Source organism: Sus scrofa, chromosome 4, assembly GCF_000003025.6.
Source record: "Sus scrofa isolate TJ Tabasco breed Duroc chromosome 4, Sscrofa11.1, whole genome shotgun sequence".
NCBI classification, from domain to species: domain Eukaryota; kingdom Metazoa; phylum Chordata; class Mammalia; order Artiodactyla; family Suidae; genus Sus; species Sus scrofa.
The window spans coordinates 114,940,836-114,961,631 of record NC_010446.5 but is presented as its reverse complement, the minus strand read 5'-3'; the positions used below and the strand labels follow the sequence as shown (position 1 = coordinate 114,961,631).

Genomic DNA, 20,796 nt, shown 5'->3' with positions numbered 1-20,796 from the left:
AGAGTTGTAGATATTTCTTTTACATAATGTGTTAAATTTTAATATTATCATTATTTATGTTGATGCTCAAACTCACACTCAGCAAAAAAGATGCTTTTACACGGAGGGAAATGTGGGAACTGAAAATGAGGGAGATTCAGATCTTATACATACATTAAGACATGTTTTCATTGAGTGTATTTGTCCACATTATTTTACATATTAATTCTCATTAGTTTCTTGATTAGCATATCTGGATGATTTTGTCAAAGTTATACGGTGCAATTTCACCATAGTATAAAATCACAGATTAGGGAAAGCTTTTCTCACCTTGGGGAAATCAGGGCTTTTTATTCTTGTTCATTGACTTTTATCTGGCAATTGAAAAAAGTCCAATGTTATAAGAAAAATTAAAAAAATAAAATCATCAAAGAAATGCTGGTTTTATTTACAGTTTCACATAACCTTGGAAAGTATGGGCTCAGGGACAAATGGAAGTAGGAGTTCATTTGAACATGTTCAGGACTCCTGCTCTATCTACATTACAGCTGCTTTCTGTGTTATTAGATGCAAGTTTCAAATTACTTTATTTTGGGAACTTGGCTTCTAGCATCTGCCATGCCTCCTGTGGTATAGTTTAGTCATCAAATAGCTGAATCTATTCAGCCAGATCAACAGAATTATAAAGATGGACTATTTGGCATGGCTTGGATTACATACTTATCCCTGAACACGTCAGTAGGGAACAGGAGACACGAATCTGTCATTAGGACCCCTCGAGATAATCATATATGGTCGAAGTGTGGGAGAAATATTTCCCCCCAAAAGGGAATTTGGTCTCAGAGAATGAGTACTCAGGATATAAACCACAGTCCTTAGTCTTAGACAACAATTTTAAAGATAAAAAAGAATCCATTGTGTGTGTGTACGAATGAAATTGGATCCTGGAAGTCAAGGAGACCCAAGAAAGCATGATATATCAGAGGAGCCAGAAGGACCAAACGGAGCTGGTGTACAGGACGTTACAAAGTGTTAAGAGATGAGGTATGTATAGCAAGAAAATGAGGTGTGTCATAGGAAATGAGCTCATAAACAGTTGAGTTTTCCAGAATTCCTGTTGTGGCTCAGGGGGTTAAGAACCCAACTAGTATCCATGAGAATGTGGATTTGGTTCCTGGCCTCGCTCAGTGGGTTAAGGACCCAGTGTTGCTGCCAGCTGCAGTGTAGGTTGCAGATATGGCTCGGATCTGGCATTGCCGTAGCTGTGGTGTAGGCCTACAGGTGCAGCTCTGATTAGACCCCTAGCCTGTGAACTTCCATATGCCACAGTAGCAACCCTAAAATGAAAAAAGAAAAGGTTGGGTTTTAAAATTTTATCTTCTAATTTAAGTATAGATGTATACTATTTTTTTTACAAGTGTACAATAGAGTAATTGACACTTTTTAAAGGTTATACTCCATTCCCAGTAATTGTAAAATTTTGGCTATATTCCCTGTGTGGTACAATATAGCTTTGTAGCTTGTTTATACCTAATAGTTTGTATCTCTTAATCTCTTCCCCCTGTATTGCCTCGCCCCCCCCATTGCCTCACCCCCCTCCCTCCCTTCATTGGTAACCACAAATTTGTTCTCCATATCTGTGAGTCTGTTCCATGAAATGCTCAGAAGTTTGAACTTTATCCTGGAGTTGGCAATGATATATTTATGTATTTATTTTTGTCTTAACTAGGACAGCAACATTATCAGATTGCATTTTGCAAAGCAATCCTTTTGCCAGGGTTATTGGATAGCCAGGGACAGAAAGTTCTATATAGGTGAAGAAGTATGAGAGAGCTCCACCTAGGGGCAGTTTAAAAAAAGAAAATAAAAGGAAAATCAACAACTTCAAGCTTGTTTTATTTGAAAGAAATAGTTAAGTAAAATAGGATTCCTGGTTTTGGTTTACCAAATGAATAAATGATTATATTATTCACAAATAAGGTGATCATACACCCTCATTTTCCTAACATTGCCCAAGTCTATATGCATTGTCCCAGCATAAGTATTAAGTAGTGACCCCGTTTACTCTGTGTCTTGTTTTGATCATTAGATTATCTATAGAGTGTAAGATTACAGAAGCAGAGATGGATTTGAGGGAGAAAATAATAAACTATTTCAGAACATATGCTTGTGCTAAATCCAATTTCAAATGACCATATCAATCTGATTAAATGCTCCAGTGTATTATAATTAATTTGTCTGTGTTGATTAGATCAGTTGTTTTTCACTCTGAATAAGAGATTTGGTTCCTAAATTGAACTGTGTGTTTCACTTTGTTCCTTCTCTCTTGACTGCATATTTAGTTCTAACCAACTATCTTCTAAATGTAGACTTTGGCACAAGAGAGCTTGAATTAGAATATGTGTGTGTGTGTGTGTGTGTGTGTGTGTGTGTGTGTGTATTAGATACATATGTATATCGCAATTAGCACCAATTTGTTACAGTTCTTGAGGGAAAAAAAACCCTCAAAAACTAAAACCCTAATGGTGGTGGACAATACATGCTTTTGCATGTGAATTCAAGCATATGCTCAGGGAACATACTTTCTAAACCATAACCTTAGGTATTTGGCCTGATAAAATTGTTTTATGGTGTTTCTCATGCTGCTTATTTTCTGCTACAAAACGCAGAAACTGAAGTAGACCATAGATTTGGAATTTTAATGGTTTACATTGACAAAGGAACAAAATCTTTTAAAAAATATTCCTGTACTTATTACCTTGTTTAATTAACATCTTTAATGTCAATGATACTGAATTTCTTACTTTCATTTATCTTTATCACATTGCATTCTGGACATCTTCCACAAAGTATAAAAAGTAGCACATTAATTTAAAAAGCACATTTCCTTCTCCCCGGATTAAATTTAAAATGTTTGCTTTGTTAAATTTCCTCCTATATTTTATATATATACATTCCTTAGGGGGAAAATAACAAATTAAGCCAGAATATCTTGAAAATAAATTTATTTCTCCTCAAATTCATCACTCAGCCTCAGGATATGTTCTAAAGTCTCAACAGCTATATACTTCATAATTTTATAAATGCTTCTGCTATTTTCCAACACAGTATTTATCACAAAATATTGTTATAGTTTTACCGATCACCTAAGAATTTTAAAAAAGCAAATATATAAACATTCTTCCTAATTTTTGCAAAAAACCCTGGTCATTCCAATGAAAAAATAATAGACATCCTGGAGTTTCCACTCTGGCTCAGCAGTAACAAACCAACTAGTAACCATGAGGATGTGGGTTCAATCCTTGGCCTCACTCAGGTCTTAACCATCCAGCACTGCCATGAGCTGTGGTGTAGGTTGCAGACATGTCTCCAATCCTGCATTGCTGTGACTGTGATGTAGGCTGGTAGCTACAGGTCCAATTCAACCCCTGGCCTGGGAATTTCCATATGCTGCATGTGTGGCCTTAAAAAGCAATAATAGTAATAATAATAATAATAATAATAATAAATATCCTGAAAAATAATGTTAAATATTCTTCTGAACCCGCAAATCATTGCGTGTTAAATAATGAACAGATATGGGATAAACTGAATTTTAGTGATATATTATGAAAATAGTATGTTAAGTATTTTTGGCTTTATAAAGAATGATAAGAGAGTTCTGTGGTGGCCTAGTGATTAAGGATCCAGTGTTGTCACTGCTGTGGCTCAGGTTGGATTCCTGGCCAGGGAACTTCTACATGCCACAAGTGTGGGGAAAAAAAATAGAAATTTCCCCATGAGATTGATAGTGAATATCTTTGTCTTTAATATGGGAATGCAAGTTTAAGCTTCAGGAACCTATGCAGATGGGGGAGTTCCCCTCGTGGTTCAGTGGTTAACGAATCCGACTAGGAACCATGAGGCTGCAGGTTCGATCCCTGGCCTTGCTCAGTGGATTAAGGATCCAGCGTTGCTGTGAGCTGTGGTGTAGGTCGCAGACTCGGCTCAGATCCCGCGTTGCTGTGGCTGTACAATCAGGCCGGCGGCTATAGCTCTGATTTGACTCCTAGCCTGGGAACCTCCATATGCCGTGGGAGCGGCCCCAGAAAATGGCAAAAAAGACCAAAAATAAAAATAAAAATAAATAAAAAAATAAAATAAAATAAAGAGCCTATGCAGATGGGGAGAGGTTAGTCAAAGAGTAATACATTCCACTTATAAAATGAATACTTTAGTGTAATTTAATGTACAAGATGGTGATTGCACTAAGTTTTGTAAATAAGTACTCAGTATGTTGGATTAAAGAGTAACTGTATACGAAGTAAAGTCTCTAGATATGAGCCATATGAATATGGCTTTTGCAGGGTTCACTGACCTAAAAAGATCTTGTGCTTGCATTTTTGCATTGAAAATCGAAGTGTGTTAATGCCTTAACTGTTAAGAGATGGAGCTGGGCTACTAGAAATAGTGCTAATGAGCATAATGCATATGGACCGTATCTTATTTTTGTGCCCCAGTGCCTACTACAATAGCAGTAAGGATAAATGATTAATGGATAAAAAGATGATTAATGTGTTCATTTATTACTGAGAAAATTAGAATATTTGCAGTTTTGACTGAGACATTATGGAGTCTTAATATAGTTTTGAAATTGCTAAGAGTGTTAAATAGCAAATATAGGGTATGTAGCCCATATGCTAGTAATTTAAAAAATCAAATCTCTGATTATGTAACAATCTGGCTTGCTTACCTCTCACTCTTGGCACAATCAGTATATGAGGTGAAAGGAAAAGAGTACACCTATTCAGATATTAACTGTATTTTCCTAAAATAGAATTCTCTGCCAGGATTCCGAGACAGCAGTTTCAGAACTAAGTGTATGGAAGGACAATTTAACTGAAATATCTTCTATACTTCTGACTGCTGGTGGTAATCTGGTTGGCTAATGAGTGTCTGTGTCCTTGCTCATTGCTCATGAGTGTTTCTTCTGCTTTGCCACACGACACCTGAGTATGATTTTTCCAGATGGAGGATATTCTTTAGTCAAGAATATAGAAAATGAAGCTACAAAGGAAGGAGAAAACTTTATGGTTTCAGCATATTTGCATTTCATCATTTACGTATTTTGCTTTCTGTATATTCCTAACTAGCAATCTCTATTTCTGCCGCCAAGAATCTATGCAATGCCAACTCATTCTTGTATAAAATGATGAAATTGTGCTTCCTGAATTTTAAATGCAAAATCTGGCGTGCTCGTTTGCATGCAAGGGAGTTTGTGGTTATGGCCAACATCCACATTTCTCTTCAATGACATTCAAAACATATTTAATTATGAACAAAGAAGAATAATATTTAAAGAAATCAAATGGCGTACTTTTTTTTTTTTTTTCACAAATCAGTTGCATCTTTGGTTTTTTCCTCCTGTTTCCTAACATTTATACTCTGTTTTAGTGAACTTTGTTTCTTCACTGTCTCCCATTTGCCATCATCCTTCAATCTTTGCTTATAGATCTTTCACATTCTGGAGCACCTTACCATTCTTTTTTATTACTGTTCGAGTTCTCCATGTTTTATAATATTAAATGCTTTCTTTCTCCTTCCCAAAGCCTTTCAGAAACATTTCAGTCCCACTTAAATTTCCTTTTTGCACCTACTGACAATCTCCTCTTTACTGCTTCTTAATTGTTTTAAACAAATGTATATCTGATTTATCTATAATAGTAATCAGACTTTTAGTGACAAGGGCTATGTCTTATAATTTTTAATATTTTCTATTTCACTAAACTAAGTGGTAAGAACAAGAATCAACAAGTGTTTTTTGACCTGAAATAAATAGATCTTGAAAAATGCATTTTAGGAATTCCCACTGTGGCACAATGGGATCTGGTCAGAATGAAGTTTCAATCCCCGGCCTGCACAGTGGGTTAAAGGAGCCAGTGTTGCTTTAGCTGTGGCATAGGTCACAAATGCATCTTGGATGTGATCCCTGGCCTGAGAATTCTGTATGCTGTAGAGAAGCCAAAAAAGAAAAAAAAAATGTATTTTATATTAGAAAACCTGTTGTCAAATCTTTATGAAAAATGCTTTGAGACCAAGGAGGAATAAAATGACGTGACAGTATAATAGAGGCTACTAAATTGAGACCTGCAATTGTGATCACAGAAATTGTATACCCAGATGAGGAGGGTGATATAAAACATACTCTATTTTGGTTATCTATTGCTGAATGATGAACCTCAAAACTTAAGCCAACAATAGCTCTTTATTGTCTTTCTTGGTTTTATGATTTATCTGAGAATGTTTGGGAGGAGCTTCTGTTGCATGTGGCATTGGCTGCAGCTGCAACCACCTGGAAGCTACACTGAAACATCCAAGGCAGCTGACTTGCATGTCTGACAGTATAATAATGGCTGTTGGCTGGGAACTCAATTGAGGATGTTGATCAAGAGTTGTAGTTTTCTCATCTGTGTGGCCTCTCTGTATAGTTTTAGGGACAGCAGTGCCCCTCTCCCTTTTAGTCAAGGGGACCTCTCTCCATAGTTTGGGTCTTTCAAAGAATAACAATCTGAAATATAGTGTTACACACGTGTAAAGTAAAAACCACAGATCTCTTTAGATCCAGCTTTAGTAGTTACATAGCCTCTCTGCCACAAGAGTCTGTTGGTTAAAGCAAGTAAGAAGGACAGACAAAAAGAAATAAGGAAATAGATGCCATTTCTTGATTGGAGGAATGGCAAAGAATTTGCTGTTATCTTTAATCAAAAACATCATCTCTTTGATTTTCAACTAAATAAAATTCTAGACATTCATCAAATGACTACCTAATTAGCTGATACTTTGATGTTAGACTTTTCAACTTTTAAAAGTTAATGTAAATGGCTGAACTGGATTTTCCATCTTGCAGTGTTAAGTGGCACTTAGATTACCAAAATATTATTTTTAGAGAAGAATATTTCATAATATTCATATCCTTTATCAGGTCTGTGCAAAGCAAGTGTAATTACCTTTCTTCCTCCACTTATACTATCATGTATAAAAACTTTTACATTTTATTCCTCTTTTCACTTGTCCACTGAAGAAGACAAAAGCCAGGGATGTCTTACAGACTGTGCATCCCCAAAAGTGGTCCCAGACAACATGTCAATCAGTAGCTAGAATGATTAAAAGCTAGAATGATTTCAGGTTATTTCCTATGTTTTTGTGTACAATTTGATGGAGCTAGCTGACGTTTTTCTCTGAGATTCCCATAAAGTCCACTAAAGTGATGTGATGTTACTAGCTCTGTGAGTTCTTGAAAATTAGGGTATAATCTTAGTATCGAAATCATGCAGAAAACTGAAAGCACCATCAGAAGTTCTCAGTGCTGAATTGAGAGTCCAGCATATGTTATCTGAGTTACCAGTACAAAGAAAATGGTATTATTTGTAGTTTCTTATGAAAAGACTATCATAGTGATTGGACTTAAAAAATAGTATTTTTCATCAGAAACTATGAACCAAATATTATAAAGATCGTCTTAACTTTTTTTCCACACTGATCCTGTGACTGCAATGTACACTTTAGAGAAAAATATATGAATGGGTAAATTATAATACTTATATAATTACAGGATATGCTACTAGCTTAGAGAAATAGAAAATACATTAAACTAGTTTTATAATTTGTACTACATTTTTATCATTTAGTATATTTTTTAATTCTTCATTTTTAAATAGATTCAGACTTACAAAAAAGTTGCAAAGATAGTCAAAGGATTCTTATACACCTGACAGTCTCTCAAAATGTTAAAGTCTTACATAACCACAGTATGATTATCTAAACCAGGAAATTAATACTTACACAATACTGCTAAATAATCTACAGGTCTTATTTAAATTCCATTAATTATCTCAGTATCCAATCCAAGATTACAAACTGAACTCAGTTATCATGTCCATTTAACTTCCTTTAATTCCAGATGTTTTCTTAAGTTGAGGTCATTTCTATCTGTGATGAGAGAATGGGGGGAAAAAAGTTCCTGAAAAAACATGCGCTATTATCATTATTTCTAGAGTATTAATTCTCCTTCATATTAGGATCTGAAAAAAAAAACTGCGAAATTTTGCTCAATTGCTTTTCAGCCCCCGAAATAGCTCCTTACAGATAGATGCTATCCAAGGTAACTAATCCTTTCAAGGACATGAGTTTGGCCACTAGATGACAATAGAGTTCCTTTCTATTTGTCAAGATTTCTTTCAGTCTTGCCTGGGTTTCCAGTTTAAGGACTACCACCAGTGGCATCTTAACCAAGACTATAATATTCTAATACTATCTGGAGGTGACACATTATGCTAGAAGATTCAACATTGTACATTTTCTTATAATTATCTGTTTTCACGTCTGTCTCTCCTCCTCCACTGTGAAGTACTTAATGAACCTGGTCATCTCTTATTTATTCTTGTGTTCATGATATCCAATACTCCTATCAATATATAGTTGATGTCAGTACTTGCTTAAAATATATGTTGAATAATGAATATTCAATATATATCTATACCTTTAAAAAACAGATTTCAAACAAAATAAGGACTAATAAATTGCCACCTGTTTTATGTACACTTGATATCGGTTGATGTTTTGTTTTTCAACAGAATTGAGAGTTATCTCTAAATCTGTTCTTCACAGGCTGGTTTGGAGTTATTAGTTACACTGGGAAATAATACTTAGTAATTGTCTAGTCTTTATGTTGAAGAATCTTTTAGTTAACTCATGCAATCCTCTTGATCATCTTTCAGCCAACTGTGACAAAATAATCAAGGTTTAGACCAATTAAAGGTAAATAAATTGCTCTGTGGGCTCCTTGTAGAGGTCTTGCTTTTTTTAATAGATGTCATCTTGTTCCCTTCTTTCATCTTTCCATTAAAATGAGAGCAATAGGACTTCTTTATAATGAGCTGCTGTATTAGGCATCTTGTGATCGTGGGAGACACAGAGAAAGCTAGGGACAATAACCAAGGTCATAGGTCCACCTTTATTGAGTTACTGAAGAAACGACAGCAATTGTCCTCATCTGGAATGTTTGTCTATGAGATAAATAAGCCCTATAGGTTTGTGCCACTATACTTGGGCTTTCTATTACCTAAATCTTGATTCATTCCAAATGAATAAATGTCCATAGGTGATTTGGAAGGAAAAGCTACTATTCTTTATTAACCAGCTTTTAAATTCCATGAAGCAGGCTTATCATTATATTAGTGTCTAGTGACTAATAGAGGGCTTCTTACATATTAGGGGGCTGAAAAGTATTTGCTTAATAAATTTATGAATGAATGGTTTCTGAGATTCCTCAGCAAAACTTATTTTTAAATGGAAGTATTCTCTTTTTAAGAAGGCCATTCTTACTCAGAAGTAAATAAATAGATTTTTAAATAATTAGTTAAAAATGCAAAACAGAAAGACAACCTATTGAATGGGAGGAAATATTTGCAAATGACATGAACAGTAAGGGGTTAATATCCAACATATATAAACAGCTCATACAACTCAACATCAAACAAACAACCCAGTTAAAAAAGGGTACAAGACGTACACAGACATTTTTCAAAAGAGAATATGTAGATGGCCAAGAGGCATATGAAAATATGCTGAACATCACTAATCACCAGGGAAATGCAAATCAAAACCACAATGAGCTAGCACCTTACGCCCGTCAGAATAGCTATCATTTAAAAAAAACAAATAACAAATGTTGCCAAGGATGTGGAGGAAAGGGAACCCTCATACAGTGTTGGTTGGAAAGTAAATTGGAACAGCCACTGTGGAAGACAGTTTGGAGGTTTCTCAGAAAACTAAAAACAGAACCACCATATGACCCAGCAATTCTATTTCTGGGTGTATATATACACATATGAAAAAAATAAAAAACACTAAGTTGCAAAGACATATGACCCCAATGTTCATAGCAGCATTATTGTCAATTGCCAAGATGTGGAAGCAACCTAAGTGTTTATCAGCAGATGAATGGATTAAGAAGATGTGAAATGTTGCCATTTGCAGAGACATGGATGGACTTAAATAACATTATGCTAAGTGAAATAAGTCAGAAAAAGACAAGTATGTATGATATCACTTATGTGTGGACAAAAAAATACAACTAACTCATGAACATAGCAAAGGAAGAAGCACACTAACAGACACAGAGAACAAACTAATAGCAACCAGTGCAGAGAGGGAAGTGGGGAATGGCTACATAGAGTAGGGGATTTGGAAGAACAAATTATTATGTATAAAATAAGCTACAAGGATATATTGTACAATACATGAAATATACCCAATATTATATAATAACTCTAAATGAAGTATAACTTTTAAAATTTATGAATCACTTATTCTACATTGTAACATATAATATTGTGTATCAACTATACTTTAATAAAAATCAGAAGTGATGCTTGATTTTTAATTTTTTTCTGCACATGATCTTTAGGATTGCCAACTATCTATTTCCTGGTTAATTGATAATTATGTATTCTGATTGAACAGTCCTCACTATATATAGTAATCCTCCCATCATCTCTAAGATAATAATAAATTCTACCTGACTTTGTGGCTTGGCTTAATCCATGACAGTTGTATGGTTATTAAATACTTTGCTTATTAAGAATGACTGGAAAAGTTTCTCCTTTGTTACCTTCATTACAGAAAATCTTGGTACCTGAGGGGTTAATAGGTGAAGCAAATGTAGGAAGATAAATTTTAGGTGTTGAGTCTGAGATGTGTTAAGTTAATAAAAGAAGTAGTAGAAAATTAAATACTAGAAGAAGCATTCATCATTATTTTTTCTCATGTTCTTTCAATATACATTTGTTGTACTAAATGCATTTGACTTTTTCAAGTGATTTTTTTCTGGAAAACTGGATCTAAGAGCTAAGGTACATGGAACAGTGTGAACTCAGAACCACTTCAATATCATTCTGGTTGTCAGTCAATGTTCGTAAAACAAACTACAGGAGGATGTAGATGAACCAAGCAGGTAGAACATGAGTAGGTAGAGAGAAATAGCATTTGAACAGCTTGATGGGGGTTTTATCCTGATACCTCTGATCTTTAAAGAATATTCAGAACCATGTAGTTGGATTTAGAGTGAATGTAACAACTTTCTTTTCTCTTCTTAGATAAATGAATTGCATAAAAATAAAGCATAATGAATTCTCAGAATTTGTGATCCTTTTACTTTAATGATTTATTTTTAATAATATATTTTAATTTTTAGAACATTTTTAGTTTTACAGAAAAAAATGATCAAAAAGTAGAGTTCCCATACAACCCCTTGTCCATACATGCACAGATTTTTCCTGTTAATAACATCTTCCATTAGTGTCGTCCTTACTACAATTGATGAACAATTGTGATACAGTATTATTAATTAAAGCTTGTCACTTATACTAGGATTCACACTTTGTGTTGTACCATCTGAGTTTTGACAAATGTGGAATGACATATATTCACTATTACCTTATCATATGGAACAGTTTCATGTCCCCCAAATACCCTGAGCTCCGTTAAGGTATCTTTCTCTAACTCTCCTTCTGAAACCCTGGCAACCACTGATTTTTTTTACTCTCTCTATAGTTTTGTCTCTTTTAGAACATCTTATATCTGGAATGTAGGATTTTCAGATTGGCTTTGGCTTTTTTCACTTAGAAATATGCATTTAAGTTTCCTCCACATCTTTTCATGACTAGATAGGTCATTTCCTTTTAGTGTTGAATAATATTCCATTGTCTAGATGAACCACACTTTATTTATCCATTTACCTTAGGTTTCTTCCGAATTTTGCCAATTGCAAATAAAGTTGCCATAAACCCACATAGGTTTTTACGCGGTATATGTTTCACACTCCTTCGGTTAAATACCAAACAGTGCAATTGTTGGATCATATTGTAAGAGTATATTTAGTTTTGTAGAAACTGCCAAACTGTCTTCCAAGTTGCTATACCATTTCGCATTCCCAACAGCAATGAATGAGTGTTTTTGTTTCTTCCACATCCTGGCCAGCATTTGGTATTGTCAGTGTTTTGAGTTTTAGCCATTCTAATATCTGTATACTGATAGCACAGTTATTATTATTATTTTTTCTTTTTAGGGCAGATCCTGTGGCATATGGAAGTTCTCAGGTAAGGGGTAAAATTAGAGCTACAGCTGCTGGCCTGTGCTATGCCACAGCCACAGCAATGCCAGATCTGACCTGCATCTGTGACCTACACCACAGCTCACAGAAACATCAAATCCTTAACCCACCAAGCAAGGCCAGGGATTGAACCTGCATCCTCATGGATACTAGTTGGATTCTTAACCCTGTGAGCCACAATGGGAACTCCCTCGTTATTTTTATTTGCAATTCCCTGATAAGATGTTGAGCATCTTTTCATATCCTTATTTGCCATACATATGTTTTCTTGGATGAGGTGTTTTTTTTCAGAATTTTGACCAGCTCTTAATTGGGTAGTTTCCTTATTCCTGAGTTTTAAGAGTTATTTATATATTTGTGGATGCCAGTACTTTGTCAGTATATGGTTGTAAATATTTTATCCCACTCTGTGTCTTGTTTTTTTTGTTCTCCTAACAATGGTTTATTTTTAAAGGAAATTAATTTGAAGACCAACAATGCAACAATTTTAAGCTGTATTCATAATTTGTAGGGATTCTCCACAGGAATAAAATATTATGTGGCTATAGTTATTTACAAGACTAAGGAAATATAACACATAATATAGAATTAAATAATCCTCAATTACTTCCTCCCATTGTTTGAAATAATTTCTGAAAAAATATGTGCTTAGTGGTAGTGTTGACTATTGGTATTGTTGATAAATAGAGGTTAAAAAAAGATGCTTCTAGGATTTATTAGAATATAATGTTGCCATAATTGACAAATTGTTTATAACTATGAGCCTTTCCTTGTGTATGTGTGTGTGTGTGTGTGTGTGTGTGTGTGTGTGTGTGTATACACCATAAGCAGATGCTTGCAAGTCTTTCATGGTGTTACAGATGATAGTGGGTTTCACGAACTATTTATTGATAAACAATCTAATTATTGAAAAATATGAAATTTAATAATGCAAAAAGTGTTAATGCAATGTAATTTATACTAACTAGCCAAATTATAGGTTGATTTTGATCGAGGAACTTAGAATACTATTATATTAGGCAGGATTCCCAGTTGCAAGCAAGCTACCTCTGGCTGATTTAAGCAAAACAAATAAACTTATTGTAACATATTCATAGCTCAGTGTGACAAGATGGATAGCTAGTGAACAGATTTTGTACTTTCTATTCTATTGAATCAAGTCGTTTCTGAGAAATTGCTGTAAATTATGGACTGTATCTCCCTTCACCTGTGAATCCATGTGGGTCTGGTGCCTGGGTCTCATTAAGGAACTTGAGCATAAATGATGTGTCACTTCATGAAAAGGCTTTAAATTCATTCCCATTTGTTCTCACTTTAACTGCAGATGCTGAAAAAGCCCTGGGGCTGATAGAGGATCCAGATGGAAACAGCTCAAGCCATCCACTGACCAAAACACCCTTGAAGTTCATTGAGTTGGTGAAATATAAACTTCTATGTTTTAATCCACTGAAGTTCTGAATGATTTACTCAAGCAGCCACAGTTATTAACTGATATATGCATAGATTTGCTGGAATTCTAGGTGATCAGACTTGCAAAACTGGCAACAGTAACGGAAAAGTAAAAGAGCAAACCACAGCTAAATCTCAGCACCGAATCAGTTGGGTGAAGACACTTCTGTTTTCACAGCTGAATGCTGGAAATTGTACTTTTGATTGCTGCTGGCACTGGACACTGGGTATTGCTGCTCACTCTGCCACCCCTGACACACCAGGCACCTGAAGTGGCTGCAGTCTCTGCAGTTACTACTAGGATTTGTTTTCTATCAGCTTTGATTTAATGTATAAAACCTCAACTTCCCAGATGATATTGGACGAATTATGTTACACATAGCTGTCCAGGCTGAAAACTTGTGTGTTGGAAGTGCTGGAAAAATAAGTGACTTTTTCTGGCTTTTTTTAGTAGAAGACAATCACCTAAACTCTTACGCTAGAAAGTCATCCAATCGTTAGAAGGTTATTCAGATATACTCTAACCTAGCATTCAGGAGATCCTTGGTGGCTCAGTGGGTTAATGATCCAGCATAGTCTTTGCCATGGTGTGGGTTCGATTCCTGGCCTGGGAGCTTCTACATGCTGTAAGTGTGCCTCCCTCAAACAAACAAACAAAAACTAGCATTCAACACATTAATTTTGAGAAGTAGGCTAGTTACCTATTACTGTAAAACAAATTAATTCCAAATATGAAGCCCTAAAATAAGAAATATTTAGTATCCCACAGTTTCTGAGTTAGGAATTCATGAATGACTAAGCTGAGGGGTTGCATCTCATCACCTCTCATAAGAGACCCAATAGGAGCTGCAGGAATGAGCTGACTTGACAGGAGCTGGAGGATCCACTTGTAAGATGGCTTACTCACAGGGTTATTGGCAGGAAGCATCAATTCCCTATAATGTGGACCTCTTCATAGGATTGACATGCGACCTCATGACGTAGCAGCTAAAATCCCCCTGTCTGAGTAATCCAAGAGGGTGCAAGAGAAACAAATGCTACAATTTCCGTTATGACTTAGCATTGTATGTCACACACCATAACTTCTGCTTTATTTTATAGGTCACAGAGATCAACCACAATGCAATATTAGAGAGAACTACACAAGGATGTGACTATCAGGTGGTGGGAACCAAGGGGGCCATTTTGGAGCATGGGCATAACAGGAAGAGTGAATTTTATTTTGTCATTATACATTTCAATTTTCACTACAGAACTTTAATTGTAGAGTCTGTAGGTTCCAAAACAGAGGAGGTTATTTTATTAATCCAGGTACTACCAAATGTTTCTCTGAGTTTAACTCTTTAATTGAAGTATCTACTGATATCTGGGGTTTTGGTCAATTCTGTGGGGAATAGGTTTTTTTTCCAGATCTTAAAAATGACTGGCAAAAGCATTGCAGATAATGTCTATACTTCATATCCCCAAGGCAGTATCATGTACATGGCTGGTAAGAACTGGTAAGAATGAAGAGGTGAGATGAGAAATCAATGCTGTTTGGTTGTGAAGATGAATTTAAGCATATAACTTAGATGCCAATGCCTGAGGGAGGAAAATTACAGAACAATGCTGAGTACCTAGAAGAAACGATGGACGTACAGGACCAGGTAATACCACTTTGCCCTTTCCTGATGAGAAAGTATGTATTTGGGGAAAATGTCAGCAAAGGAAATAGTGTATAGTTGGAGCAGAATGAACAAGGAACAGTGTAGGACGTAAGGCTTAAAGTGGAATGGGAGACCAGATCTTGTAGTTTTACAGGTAATTACAAAGACACTGAATTTTACTTTGGTATCAGAAGATTTGGGATGGATTTAAGTAAATAAAAAACGTTAAAAACAATTTAAGGGATAGGGCAAATGCAGAGATATAGAATAAGAAGATAATATAATAATAGAGGCAAGAAATGATAATTGGTTAAACTAATAATATCTTGCAAGAGAGGATCGGATACTGGATATATTTTGATGATAGTTAACCTATTTTGGAATTGAATATGAGGTATGTGAGAAAAAGACAAGCCATGGATGACATTTGGATGTTTGCCTTGGGCTCTTTAATTAAGTGAAAAAAAATTTAAGAAAAACTCTCTTATAAATGGTGGGGAGAATCAAGAGATTGGTTTTGTACCTATTACATTTTTTAAGGTATGCTGAACATGCGGGGAAATGTTGACGAGGCAATTCAATATACCAGACCTGGACATCCTGAGGTATGGAGGAAGAGGATGGAGAGTGAGAAAGGAGACTGGGAAAGCAATAGGATGGCGTCTCAGAAGCCAAGTGTAGAGAGTGAGGCAAGAGAATGGAACCATCAAGTTGCATGACAAGGTTAAGTATGAGGAGAACTGAGTCTAATTTATTCACGTTGTTGTCACTAACGACCTTAAAAGCTTTGTTTTAGAAGAATGGAGACTGCAGTCCTACTGGAGTGAGATCAAAGTGAATGTGAAGAGATGAGTAAGCAGCAAGGAGCTATACTGTAAAGAAGAGTAGAGAAAGGAATAATGTCTGTAGAGGGTATGGGGTGGGAGAGGGAGAGAGAGAGGAAGAGGGAAAGAAAGAGGGAGAGAAAGAAGGGGGGAGGAAGTGAAGAGTGAAGGGGGATGGAGGGGGGGGAGAAAAAGAGAGAGGAAGAGCAAGAGTATTTTTTTGTCTTTTTTTTTCCCCAAGAAAACCCAGAGGCCATGTGGAAGAGCCTGGTACTTAATTAATTTATAGAGTTGAGACCTTTAATTTATACTTATTCAATCCTTCCTTGGTTTTCATAGAGGGATAATTTATGTGTCAGTGGTTATTCATTCCAAGCAGCTGAGACAAAATGGAAGTAAGAAATTGATATTGTTAAAAAAATCATAAGAAACCTGATGCTATACTCTCTTAGAAAACTCAAAAATGCATAGTATATAGTTTAAAATTTTTAAACTTAAACACAAATCTTAAAGAGTTCAAAGTTCTACTCATCTATTTGACAATCAAAAATGTTCTTTGGGGGACACAACATTCAGAGATTTAGAGTGAAACAGATTCCACTGGTTTCTGGCACAGAGTTTCTCAATCCATGAGCCGCTGGACCCAGATGTTTTGGTAAGGAGGCCACAAAAACTAGTATAAGCATTCCATTGTCTGCAGACCAATAAATAAAAGCATTATACCTTTAATGTGTGATATAAATAAAGGTATAGAGATATCTTCCAAATCAGAACAATTTGGAACCACATTTAGAGCCATAAAATATACATATCTGGAGAGAGGACAAGATGGTGGAGGAGTAGGAAGATACGCTCACCCTCTCCCACAAACACAACAAAAAAAGCACATCTACAGAATAAATGACTCGCACAGAACAGCAACCAATCGCTGGCAGAGGAACCTAAACTCCAATAACGGCAAGAAATTCGTGACATTATTGGGCAGAACAGGAGAAAAGAGGAGAGTGAGAGAAGGCGAATCCGAGCGAGACGGGGGCTCCCGAAAGGGAACTGCGGAGGAGAAAGGGATCCCGCACCCTGGAAAGTCACCTACCGGGCGAAAGATCAAACGAACCGGAGGAATCTCCAGATGCAGAGAAGAGTGTAGCAGTAAGTTGGAGTACGGAAAAGCCGATCAAGAACCCAACAGACCATCTGAACTACGGGCAGAGTCACCAAAAATTGAGACGCCTGGGTGGGGGCTGGGCACCGAGACCTCGCCTCTGAAGGTTAGTCCCCGAGAGGGGGCCGGGGGACGCCTGGGTGGGGGCTGAACACCGAGACCTCGCCTCCAAAGATTAATCCCTGAGAAAGGGCCGGGGGACGCCTGGGAGGGGGGCTGGGCACCGAGACCTTGCCGCCAAAGGTTAGTCCCCGAGAGGGGGCCGGGGGACGCCGGGTGGGGGCTGGGCACCGAGACCTCGGCTCCAGAGATTAGTCCCCGGGCTAGGGGGGCGGGGCAGAGCGGAAACTGCTTGGGAGGTCTAGAAACCAGTTGACGGGGCAGAGACTGCCTGGGAGACTAGAAAACAAAGCTGTCGCAGAGGAAGGGAGCAATACTCCAGGAGTGGGGAAGGGGAAAGCCACATCAGAGGGAACCTGGGAGAAGAGCCTGGTCTGCGCCCGTGCTGGGGAGGGGAGAGAAGAAGGGGTGGGTCCCCATAGAATACCCCCCACGCCACAGCAAGCTTACAGGCCCGCTAGCTAGCTGAAAGCTGTGCTTCCCAGTGCATCCCCTCCGCCCACCCCCGCCACGCCCTACGCTCTCATGGACCTGGGGCTGCCTGCCATCCAGGAGGGCTGGCCGCAACAATTGCCTGAAGCCTACCACTGCAGGGGCTGTCCCTACACAGGCCTGCTGGCCCTTTGGAGGGGCTACACTTCCGCAGAGCAGCACCAAACAGCACCAGCCCCCGAGAAAAGGCCTGCAGCCTAGAAAAGCTAGAACAAGCTTAGCCAGGCTGTGAATAGATCGGCCTAATTCTCGGACGGTTTTCTGAGTCGGGTTGCCCTGGGGAGGAGCCTCTTCGGTTTCCAACGGCCCTGCTACCCGCCCAAGCCCCCAGGGGATGCTCTAGTGGACCAGCTGCATAGGACTGCCAGCTCCAGGCAGGATCCCCTGCAGCCCAGAAAAGCTGCAACAAGCTCAGCCAGACTGTGAAAAGATCCGCCTACATTCTCAGGCTGTCCTTCTGAGTTGGGCTGCCCTAGGGAAGAGCCTCTTAGGTTCTCAGTGACCCAGATAGCTGCTCCAGCCCCCAGGGGGTGATGCACCCCTGAAGAGCAGCTGCCCAACACCGCCAACCCCCTGGAAGAACCCCACAGCCTAAAAACACCAGAGTAAGCTCTGCATGACCAAGTGAAATCTGCTACCATCGTGGTGTGGACCTCCCAGTCCTGTCTGCCCTCAGGAAGTCCTCCTTTGCTTCAAAGAAACACTGTTAGCCCCATCAACACTCCAGAAAAGCCACACTGCCTCAAAAAAGATTGACCAACAACGCCAGCCCTCAGGAAATATTCCACGGCAGTGACAAGGCAAACACTGCCCGATCACGGAGAGCACAACTCCCTCAGGAGAAAGAAAACAACAAGCAAGATGAAGAAGCTGAGAAACCACTCCCAGTCAAACCAACAGGAGAACTCACCTAAAACAGTCAACAATGAAACAGATCTTGGCAGTCTGACAGACCTGGAGTTCAAAAGAGAAATAGTGAAAATACTGAAGGAATTAAGAGAAGATATGAACAGTAATGCAGATACCCTCAGAAAGGAACTAGAAAATATAAGGAGGAGCCAAGAAAAACTAGAACATTCATTTGCAGAGATGCAAACTGAACTAGGGGCAGTAAAAACCAGAATGAATAATGCAGAAGAACGAATCAGTGATATGGAAGATAGAATAATGGAAATCACTCAATCTGGTCAACAGACAGAAAACCGAATCAAAAAACTGGAAAGCAATATAAGAGACCTGTGGGATAATATAAAGCGGGCCAATCTACACATAATAGGAATTCCAGAAGGAGTAGAAAAAGATAAGGGAATGGAAAATATATTTGAAGAAATTATCGCTGGAAACTTCCCAAATCTAAAGGATACTGGATTCAAGATACAAGAAGCACAGAGGGCCCCAAACAAACTGAACCCAAACAGACCCACACCAAGACACATCATAATAAAAACGGCAAAAGTTAGTGATAAAGAGAGGATCCTCAAGGCAGCAAGAGAAAAACAGAATGTTACCTAAAAGGGAACCCCCATAAGAGTATCAGCTGATTTCTCTACAGAAACACTACAGGCCAGGAGGGAATGGCAAGAGATATTTAAAGTGCTCAAAGGAAAAAATATGCAACCTAGAATACTCTATCCAGCAAGAATATCATTTAAAATAGAAGGGGAAATAAAAATTTTTCCCAACAAACAAAAACTTAAAGAATACAGCAACACAAAACCCAGGTTAAAGGAAATATTGAAAGGGCTTCTCTAAACCAAAAAGAAAGGAAGGAAAGGGAAGAAAAAAGAAAAGAAAAAAAAAAAGAAGAAGAAGAAGAGGAAGAACTAGGACTGAGGAAACTGCAATCAGAGGGAAGTCACTCAAATAAGCCAGCATACAGATTTAATCATGAACATGCTTCAAACAAAATAAAATTAAAAAGAAAAAATAAAAAAGAGTCATCAAAACTATAAAATGTGGGCAAGGGATGTCAGGAGGTAAATAACCCTTTTTGTTTATATGTATGTCTCTCTTCTTAATTTTAATATAGTAATGAAGTGTTTGAACTTACAGGACCATCAGGCTAAAACACACATTTATGGGAAGGGGTTAGCATACTTAAAAAACAGGGCAATCACAAGCCAAAACCAAATATTGCATTTGCAAAAAATGAAAAAAAAAACCACTCAAGCAGATAATAACAGGAGACCATCCAACCAAAAAAAAAAAAAAAAAAAAAAAAATGGAGAACCATAGAATCAACTGGAACACGAGGTTCAAATGGCAATAAATAATCATCTATCAATTATCACCTTAAATGTCAATGGACTGAATGCCCCAATCAAAAGACACAGAGTGGCTGAGTGGATAAAAAGGCAAAAACCTTCAATATGCTGCCTACAAGAAACTCACCTTAGGACAAAAGATACATATAGATTGAAAGTGAAAGGGTGGGGAAAAATATTTCACGCCAATAGACATGACAGAAAAGCAGGAGTCGCAACGCTCATATCAGACAAAATAGACTTTAAAACAAAAGACATAAAGAAAGACAAAGAAGGACACTATTTAATGATTAAGGGATCCATCCAAGGAGAGGATGTTACTATTGTCAACATATATGCCCCAAATACAGGAGCACCCAGATACACACAACAAATATTAACAGACATAAAGGGAGATATTGATGAGAATACAATCATAGTAGGAGACCTAAATACCCCCCTCACATCAATGGACAGATCCTCTAGACAGAAAACCAACAAAGCAACAGAGATCCTAAAGGAAACAATAGAAAAGTTAGACTTCATTGATATCTTCAGGACACTACATCCAAAAAAATCAGAATACACATTCTTCTCAAATGCTCATGCAACATTCTCAAGAATCGACCACATATTGGGACACAAAGCGAATCTCAATAAATTTAGGAGCGTAGAAATTATCTCAAGTATCTTCTCTGACCACAATGCCATGAAATTAGAAATCAACCAT

At 37.4% G+C, this 20,796-nt stretch overlaps 1 long non-coding RNA gene across 1 annotated transcript; it reads left to right on the top strand.

Annotated features, from left to right (window-relative positions):
• On the top strand, positions 649–13,576 carry LOC110260361. Its single transcript, XR_002343543.1, has 2 exons — positions 649–1,023; positions 13,455–13,576. It is a non-coding gene; the product is annotated as an uncharacterized LOC110260361 (long non-coding RNA).